This window comes from Nerophis ophidion, linkage group LG02, assembly GCF_033978795.1.
Source record: "Nerophis ophidion isolate RoL-2023_Sa linkage group LG02, RoL_Noph_v1.0, whole genome shotgun sequence".
Taxonomy (NCBI): Eukaryota; Metazoa; Chordata; class Actinopteri; order Syngnathiformes; family Syngnathidae; genus Nerophis; species Nerophis ophidion.
The window spans coordinates 81,967,111-81,975,841 of NC_084612.1; the positions used below are offsets into that span (position 1 = coordinate 81,967,111).

At 39.9% G+C, this 8,731-nt stretch overlaps 1 long non-coding RNA gene across 1 annotated transcript; it reads right to left on the bottom strand.

Annotated features, from left to right (window-relative positions):
• Positions 1 to 1,171: 1,171 nt before the first annotated feature.
• Positions 1,172 to 7,839, bottom strand: LOC133546632 (uncharacterized). The gene is made up of 5 exons (XR_009805252.1): positions 6,660 to 7,839; positions 5,991 to 6,125; positions 2,757 to 2,832; positions 1,783 to 1,860; positions 1,172 to 1,249 (listed from the first exon to the last, which is right to left on the bottom strand). It is a non-coding gene; the product is annotated as an uncharacterized LOC133546632 (long non-coding RNA).
• Positions 7,840 to 8,731: the final 892 nt, after the last annotated feature.

Sequence of the window (8,731 nt, forward strand, 5' to 3'; positions counted from 1 at the left end):
TTATTTGCAAATCATTGTATCCTGTTTATATGTACGTCTAACACAATTTCCCAACTCATATGGAAACGGGGTTTGAATGTATTTATATATATATAGCCTATTATTTGCGCACTATTTACAAGTTATGTACCAAAAACACGACCACCGAAAAAATACTTTGATAAATGAAAACAGCGCTGCAGAAACCGGCTGTAAACAAGAGGCACTGCATTTTCTGAATTGAAACACTCATTTTAAAGCTTTGACATTAACATTTTAACACACACTAATCTGGTTCAGAAAATATGAGGACCTTATATGAAACACACCTAGGTCTTTCTTGGTTCAAACAATATGAGGACATGACGAGTGCTCACATGTAGAATTTATGTTGTTGACTTGTAACATCTCCTGTTTTGCTAAACATGAGTTCCAAACTCCCTACTGACAAACATGGATGTACCCTTACGAAAATGTTGTCATATAAACTGATCTGTGAGAGATTAAAATTAATAAATGTCTTTCAAAATATAGGTTGGGTCAAATTTAGAGCAGATATAGTAAAAATAGAAATGTAATAACCTGTTGGAGGGATGAAGTCGGTTTATGGCTGTCATCTGAATCTAGAGAATGTTGAGATAGAACCTCAACAGTTGGTTTCTGCAACAAAACACAAAAAAAAAATGTCATAACTAATTAATTATAACATTCTTACCACTTTTTGTTGATAAAAATCTGAGCATACAATGCCAGATAAATAGTAAAGATTATTACAGAGTTTCAGCTCTTAGACAATTCATTAAGAATGTAACACACACAAAAATCTGGTTCAGAAAATATGAGGACCTGAATTGAGACACTCATTTTAAAGCTTTGACATTAACATTGTAACACACATTTTCTGGTTCAGAAAATATGAGGACCTTATATGAAACACACCTAAGTCTTTCTTGCTTCAAACAATATAAGGACATGACGAGTGCTCACATGTAGAATTTATGTTGTGGACTTGTAACATCTCCTGTTTTGCTAAACATGAGTTCTAAACTTTCTACTGACTAACATGGATGTACCCTTGCGAAAAAGTTGTCATATAAACTGATCTGTGAGAGATTAAAATAAATAAATGTCTTTCAAAATATAGGTTGGGTCAAATTTAGAGCAGATATAGTAAAAATAGACATGTAATAACCTGTTGGAGGGATGAAGTCAGTTAATGGCTCACATCTGAATCTGGAGAATGTTGAGATGGAACCTCAACAGTTGGTTTCTGCAACAAAACACAAAAATATAATGTCAGAACTAATTCATTATAACATTATCAGCACTTTTTGTTGATAAAACTCTGAGCATACAATGCCAGATAAATAGTAAAGATTATTACAGAGTTTCAGCTCTTAGACAATTAATTAAGAATATAAAACACACTAAAATCTGGTTCAGAAAATATGAGGACCTGAATTGAGACACACATTTTAAAGCTTGGACATTAACATTGTAACACACACTAATCTGGTTTAGAAAATATGAGGACCTTATATGAAACACACCTAAGTCTTTCTTGGTTCAAACAATATAAGGACATGACGAGGGGTCACATGTAGAATGTATGTTGTTGACTTGTAACATCTCCTGTTTTGCTAAACATGAGTTCCAAACTCCTTACTGACTAACATGGATGTACCCTTACGAAAATGTTGTCATATAAACTGATCTGTGAGAGATTAAAATTAATAAATGTCTTTCAAAATATAGGTTGGGTCACATTTAGAGCAGATATAGTAAAAATAGACTTGTAATAACCTGTTGGAGGGATGAAGTCGGTTTATCGCTCACATCTGAATCTGGAGAATGTTGAGATAGAACCCCAACAGTTGGTGTCTGCAACAAAACACAAAAAATATAATGTCAGAACTAATTAATTATAACATTAACAACCACTTTTGGTTGATAATATTCTGAGCATATAATTCTACATAAACAGTAAAGATTATTATAGCGTTTTAGCTCTTAGACTATTATTTAAGAATGTAACATTCACTAAAATGTGGTTCAGAAAATATGAGGACCTGGATTGAAACACTCATTTTAAAGCTTTGAATTAAACATTGTAACACACACTAATGTGGTTCAGAAAAATATGAGGACCTTATATGAAACACACTGAAGTCTTTTTTAGTTCAAACAATATGAGTACATGACAAGTGATCACATATAGAATTCATGTTGCTGACCTGTAACATCTCCTGTTTTGCTAAACATGAGTTGTAAATTCCACAGACTAACATGGATGTACGCTTAAAAAATGTTGTCATATAAACTGATCTGTGAGAGGTTAAAAGGATTAAATGTCTTTTGAAGTATAGGTTGTGTCAAGTTTTTAGCAGATTTAGGGCAGCACGGTGGAACAGGGGTTAGTGCATGTGCGTCACAAATCGTTAAATCCTGGGCTCGTGATCTTTCTGTGTGGAGTTTGCATGTTCTCCCCGTGACTGCGTGGGTTCCCTCTGGGTACTCCGGCTTCATCATACCTCCAAAGACATGCACCTGGGGATAGGTTGATTGGCAACACTAAATTGGCCCTAGTGTGTGAATGTGAGTGTAAATGTTGTCTATTTGTGTTGGCCGTGTAATGAGGTGGCGACTTGTCCAGGGTGTACTCCGCCTTCCGCCCGAATGCAGCTCAGATAGGCTCAAGCACACCCCGCCAACCCAAAAAAGGGACAGGTAGTAGAAAATGGATGGATGGATGGATAGTAAAATAGTCAAGTAATAACCTGTTGGAGGGATGAAGTCGGTTTATCGCTCACATGAATCTGGAGAATGTTGAGATAGAACATCAACAGTTGGTGTCTGCAACAAAACACATAAAAATAATGTTAGAACTTATTAATTATAACATTATCAGCACTTTTTGTTGTTAACATTATGTGCATATAATGCCAGATAAATAGTAAAGATATTTATAGAGGGTTTCTGTCTCTTGTCCTGCTCATGTCTTGAGATGAACTTCCCTCGGTACTCGACCACAAAAGAACCTTTTTAAATTGATGCAAGAGCAAATACACCATATCCTGATAAAACAGTTTATCAATTAACAATGTTTGGAATATCTGTTTTAAAAAGGAATAATAATAGTCGTTACTTGACTAAAAATTCATTTACAAACAGAATTACTCTTTCATAAATGTAAATAATTATTAAATTAAGTACAAACCCCGTTTCCATATGAGTTGGGAAATGGTGTTAGATGTAAATATAAACAGAATACAATGATTTGCAAATCATTTTCAAGCCATATTCAGTTGAATATGCTACAAAGACAACATATTTGATGTTCACTCTGATAAACATTTTTTTGGTGCAAATAATCATTAACTTTAGAATTTGATGCTAGCAACACGCAACAAACAAGTTGGGAAAGGTGGCAATAAATACTGATAAAGTTAAGAAATGCTCATCAAACACTTATTTGGGACATCCCACAGGTGTGAAGGCTAATTTGGAACAGGTGGGTGCCATGATTGGGTATAAAAACAGCTTCCCAAAAAATGCTCAGTCTTTCACAGGAAAGGATGGGGCGAGGTACACCCCTTTGTCCACAACTGCGTGAGCAAATAGTCAAACAGTTTAAGAACAACCTTTCTCAAAGTGCAATTGCAAGAAATTTACTGATTTCAACATCTACGCTCCATGATATCATCAAAAGGTTCAGAGAATCTGGAGAAATCACTCCACGTATCCGGCATGTCTGGAAACTAACATTGAATAACCGTGACCTTCGATCCCTCAGACGGCACTGTATCAAAAACCGACATCAATCTCTAAAGGATATCACCACATGAGTTCAGGAACACTTCAGAAAACCACTGTCACTAAATACAGTTTGTTGCTATATCTGTAAGTGCAAGTTAAAGCTCTATTATGCAAAGCGAAAGCCAATTATCAACATCCAGAAACGCCGCCGGCTTCTCTGGGCCCGAGATCATCTAAGAAGGACTGATGCAAAGTGGAAAGGTGTTCTGTGGTCTAACGAGCCCACATTTCAAATTTTTTTGGGAAATATTCGACACCGTTTCATCCGGACCAAAGGGGAAGCGAACCATCCAGACTGTTATCGACGCAAAGTTGAAAAGCCAGCATCTGTGATGGTATGGGGGTGCATTAGTGCCCAAGGCATGGGTAACTTACACATCTGTAAGTTACCCATCTGTTTGGAACAACATTTGCTGCCATTTAAGCGCCAACTTTTTCATGTGCGCCCCTGCTTATTTCAGCAAGACAATGCCAAGCCACATTCAGCACGTGTTCAGCTTCATAAAAAAGAGTGCAGGTACTTTCCTGGCCGGCCTGCAGTCCTATCAAAAATGTGTGGTGCATTATGAAGCGTAAAATACGACAGAGGAGACCCTGGACTGTTGAACGACTGAAAATCTACATAAAACAAGAATGGGAAAGAATTCCACCTTCCAAGCTTCAACAATTAGTTTCCTCAGTTCAAACGATTATTGAGTGTTGTTGAAAGAAAAGGTGATGTAACACAGTGGTGAACATGCCCTCTCCCAACTACTTTGGCACGTATTGCAGCCATGAAATTCTAAGTTAATTATTATTTGTAAAAAAAATTATTCCGTTTGGATTTACATCTACCACAATTTCCCAACTCATATGGAAACGGGGTTTGTAATTAATGTGTTACTTGAAAAAGAAAAGTTTTAAATATCTAGCATATGCAGTTGAGAGACATTTCATGAGAGCAGAGTGTGTGTGTGCCTTTAAAAAGCTGTGCCTTTTGCCAAGTGACGTGGGACGTCAGCGCCCAGACATAGCAAAATAGTTCAGCTGTATTTTTTAGCTTAGCAGTGGCAGTTAAGATAGTTCTGTTGAATGTTTTTGTTTGCGTGTGGATGAGGCCTCTTTCTATTTGATATCGTGTTCGTAATTACTTCCGGGGGTTGCTTTCATTAGTAAAAAGATATTACCTGCACTAAACCTTTTGTGCTTCTAACGCTGTCTTGTTGACATACAATCACATCAAAAGTAGCATGCCAGATTACATAAAACGCATCGTAACAGCGTTGTAGCGTACATAAAAGTTATTAGATTACTCGTTACCGGTAAAAGTAACAGCATTAGTAACATCGTTTTCATATACCGCTGTTATACCATCCATCCATCCATCCATCCATCATCTTCCGCTTTTCCGAGGTGGGGTCGCGGTGGCAGCAGCCTAAGCAGGGAAGCCCAGACTTCCCTCTCCCCAGCCACTTCGTCTAGCTCTTCCCGGGGGATCCCGAGGCGTTCCCAGGCCAGCCGGGCGACATAGTCTTCCCAACGTGTCCTGGGTCTTCCCCGTGGCCTCCTACCGGTTGGACGTGCCCTAAACACCTCCCTAGGGAGGCGTTCGGCTGGCATCCTGACCAGATGGCCGAACCACCTCATCTGGCTCCTCTCCATGTGGAGGAGCAGCGGCTTTACTTTGAGTCCCTCCCGGATGGCAGAGCTTCTCACCCTATCTCTAAGGGAGAGCCCCGCCACCCGGCGGAGGAAACTCATTTTGGCCGCTTGTACCCGTGATCTTATCCTTTCGGTCATGACCCAAAGCTCATGACCATAGGTGAGGAGGGGAACGTAGATCGACCGGTAAATTGAGAGCTTTGCCTTCCGGCTCAGCTCCTTCTTCACCACAACGGATCGATACAACGTCCGCATTACCGAAGACACCACACCGATCCGCCTGTCGATCTCACGATCCACTCTTCCCCCACTCGTGAACAAGACTCCGAGGGGCCATAGAGGTCAGGTGCATTGTGAGCTGGGCGGCAGCCGAAGGCAGGGCACTTGGCGGTCCGATCCTCGGCTACAGAAGCTAGCTCTTGGGACGTGGAACGCTGTTATTCCAAACACTTCTAATTAAAGCCATATAATACAACCTCTATTAGACAGTAAGGAAATGATCCAAATGAGATGTTGATACAGTTACCATTGATATGTTACATAACAAGACATACCTTTCCAATCATTGATCCACGGGGCCTTAAAACAAGACTTGTCACATCCAGATCAAATAAACTCGGTGGCTTCAGCCTCAGGATTACGTCTCGCTCTTCTTTTGGACACGATGTCTATATCATGTGTTGATGCGCCTAACAAATCCACACATAAAATGAAAAAAGTCAGTGACACAGAAATAAAACAAAGAACTAAACCCTTCAAAAACTGTTAAATTTAGGCTCAATGCAGACATGAAGCTTCTCAAACAAAGAGCTAATGTAACAATATCAGTAACATGCCTACTCCATAGTGCTTATCAGCTTGAAATATTTGTATTTGAGAAAAAGTATAAACAATTTGAAGAACTCTAGTCTGTCTTGTTTAAAATTAAGAAAAGGTTTACTAGCATAGTGATCAAGGGTGATGGGTCAAATGGAGAGAATAATTTCACCACACCTTGTGTGTGTGACAATCACTGCTACTTATAATCTTCCATGCAACTTTAAAAAAAAAATGTTAAATGCCTTGGCCTTGGCCCAGAACTGAAATGCTTAATTTAACCTCATAAAATCAAATCTGATTGCAATTAATAACAACAACATTTAACTGTTGATTATAATGAACTATTTTCCTATGTTAAAAAACATTGGTCTATTTAATTACGTTAAACTCCATTTTATGCTCACCTGATTCAACCATGCTGTCGAAGACTGTCAAAGATTGTTTGTGACCAAGATAGATGTCCCCCTCCGGTGATGCAGGTCCCGGAAGTGATGTTCACTGAGCGCTCTGTTGTGCTCAAAATCGTGTGTGAAGTTGTGTATTTCGATTATAAATGGTCCTTTTGGAAAACCCTTTTTATATATATATTCAATATTAAGTGTAATACATGAGCTGTATAACTTCCATGATGAAAATAGTTAACTAGTGATTTAGCCCTCTGTTAGGAGCAGACATCGTCCAGCGGCCAATCAGGCGGCGCCTAACTGAAAATTGGACCAATCAGACGCCGAGACTCTTCAGAGTGGGCGGAAGTAAACATCTTGAACACCATGTAAAGTGAATACCTCCAAAAACAATCCCCATATTAATCCTAAATTTGCCCCAAAGATAAAAATACCCAAATAATGTGCTATTGTAACCATTTGAAAATATTAAATACTGTGTGTAGTTTGAATTGCATTTGAATTATTGCCTTTGTCTCAATCAAGGTTGAAGGTTGTTTTTTTTTTATGCAAAAACCTACATTTCAGGCACATTTAAAGCAATTATTGTGCGGCATTGTATTTTAGTCAACAGAATAGCAAAAAGTCCAATACAGTAAAATACTGAATCAAACAAATTAAATCATCACCATAATCCCTTTATTACTAATTGTCTAGCCCAAATCCTCTCCAGATAAACAAAATTAATAGATAAAACTAACACTAAAAAGGATGAGATCATCAGATCAGTTGAAAATGTGTTGTTATTTGATTCAGAATTCAAGAGTATGTTTATTGCTGTAATGGTTAGATGTTTTTCAAAATGTTGGAGTGTGTGAGTTTCTGACTCACATGACATATGAGGACATATGACATATGAGGACAAGTGTGTGTGTGTGTGTGTCATAATAGCAAAGATGGCCACTAGGGGCAAAATCGAAGGTGACCAAAAAAATTAAACACACTTTCACACACTTTTTCTGAAAATTTGACAAATGAAGACTTTAGAGATTTTTGGTCTGGGAACATGCTGGGAGGGTCTAGAACACGATAGCATTGCGGGAAATATGGGGACATGGAAAATGTCCCCATATTTCAACAGGTCCTCATATGTAAGGTGAAATTTCATAAAAATGTCCCCATATGTCACTTTGACAAACGCACACACATCAACACACACACACACAAACACACACACACCCACATGCCCACACCAACACCCACACACAGCCACACACACCCACACACACACACCCACACCCACATCAACACACGCACACAAACACACACACACCCACATGCCCACACCAACACCCACACACAGCCACACACACCCACATACAAACACCCACACCCATACCAACACACACACACACCCACCCACATACCCACACCAACACCCACACACGACCACACACACCCACATACAAACACCCACACCCATACCAACACACACACACACCCACCCACATACCCACACCAACACCCACACACGACCACACACACCCACATACAAACACCCACACCCATACCAACACCCACACACACACACACCAAGACACACACCCACACCCACACGAACACCCACAAATACACCCACACCCACACAAACCCACATAGCCACACCAACACCCACACACCCACACCAACACCCACACACACCCACATACCCACACCAACACCCACACACACACCCACATACCCACACCAACACCCACACACACACCCACATACCCACACCAACACCCACACACACCCACATACCCACACCAACACCCACACACACACCCACACCTACCTACATAGCCACACACACCCACACCCACACACACCCTCATACTAAAACCCACACCCAAACCAACACCCACACACACACACACACACACACCAAGACACACACCCATACCCACACCCACACCAACACCCACACACCACACACACACCAACAAACACACCCACACCCACAAACACACCCATCTTATACCCACACCAACACCCACACACACCCACACCCACACAAACACCCACAAATACACACACACCCTCGTACAAAA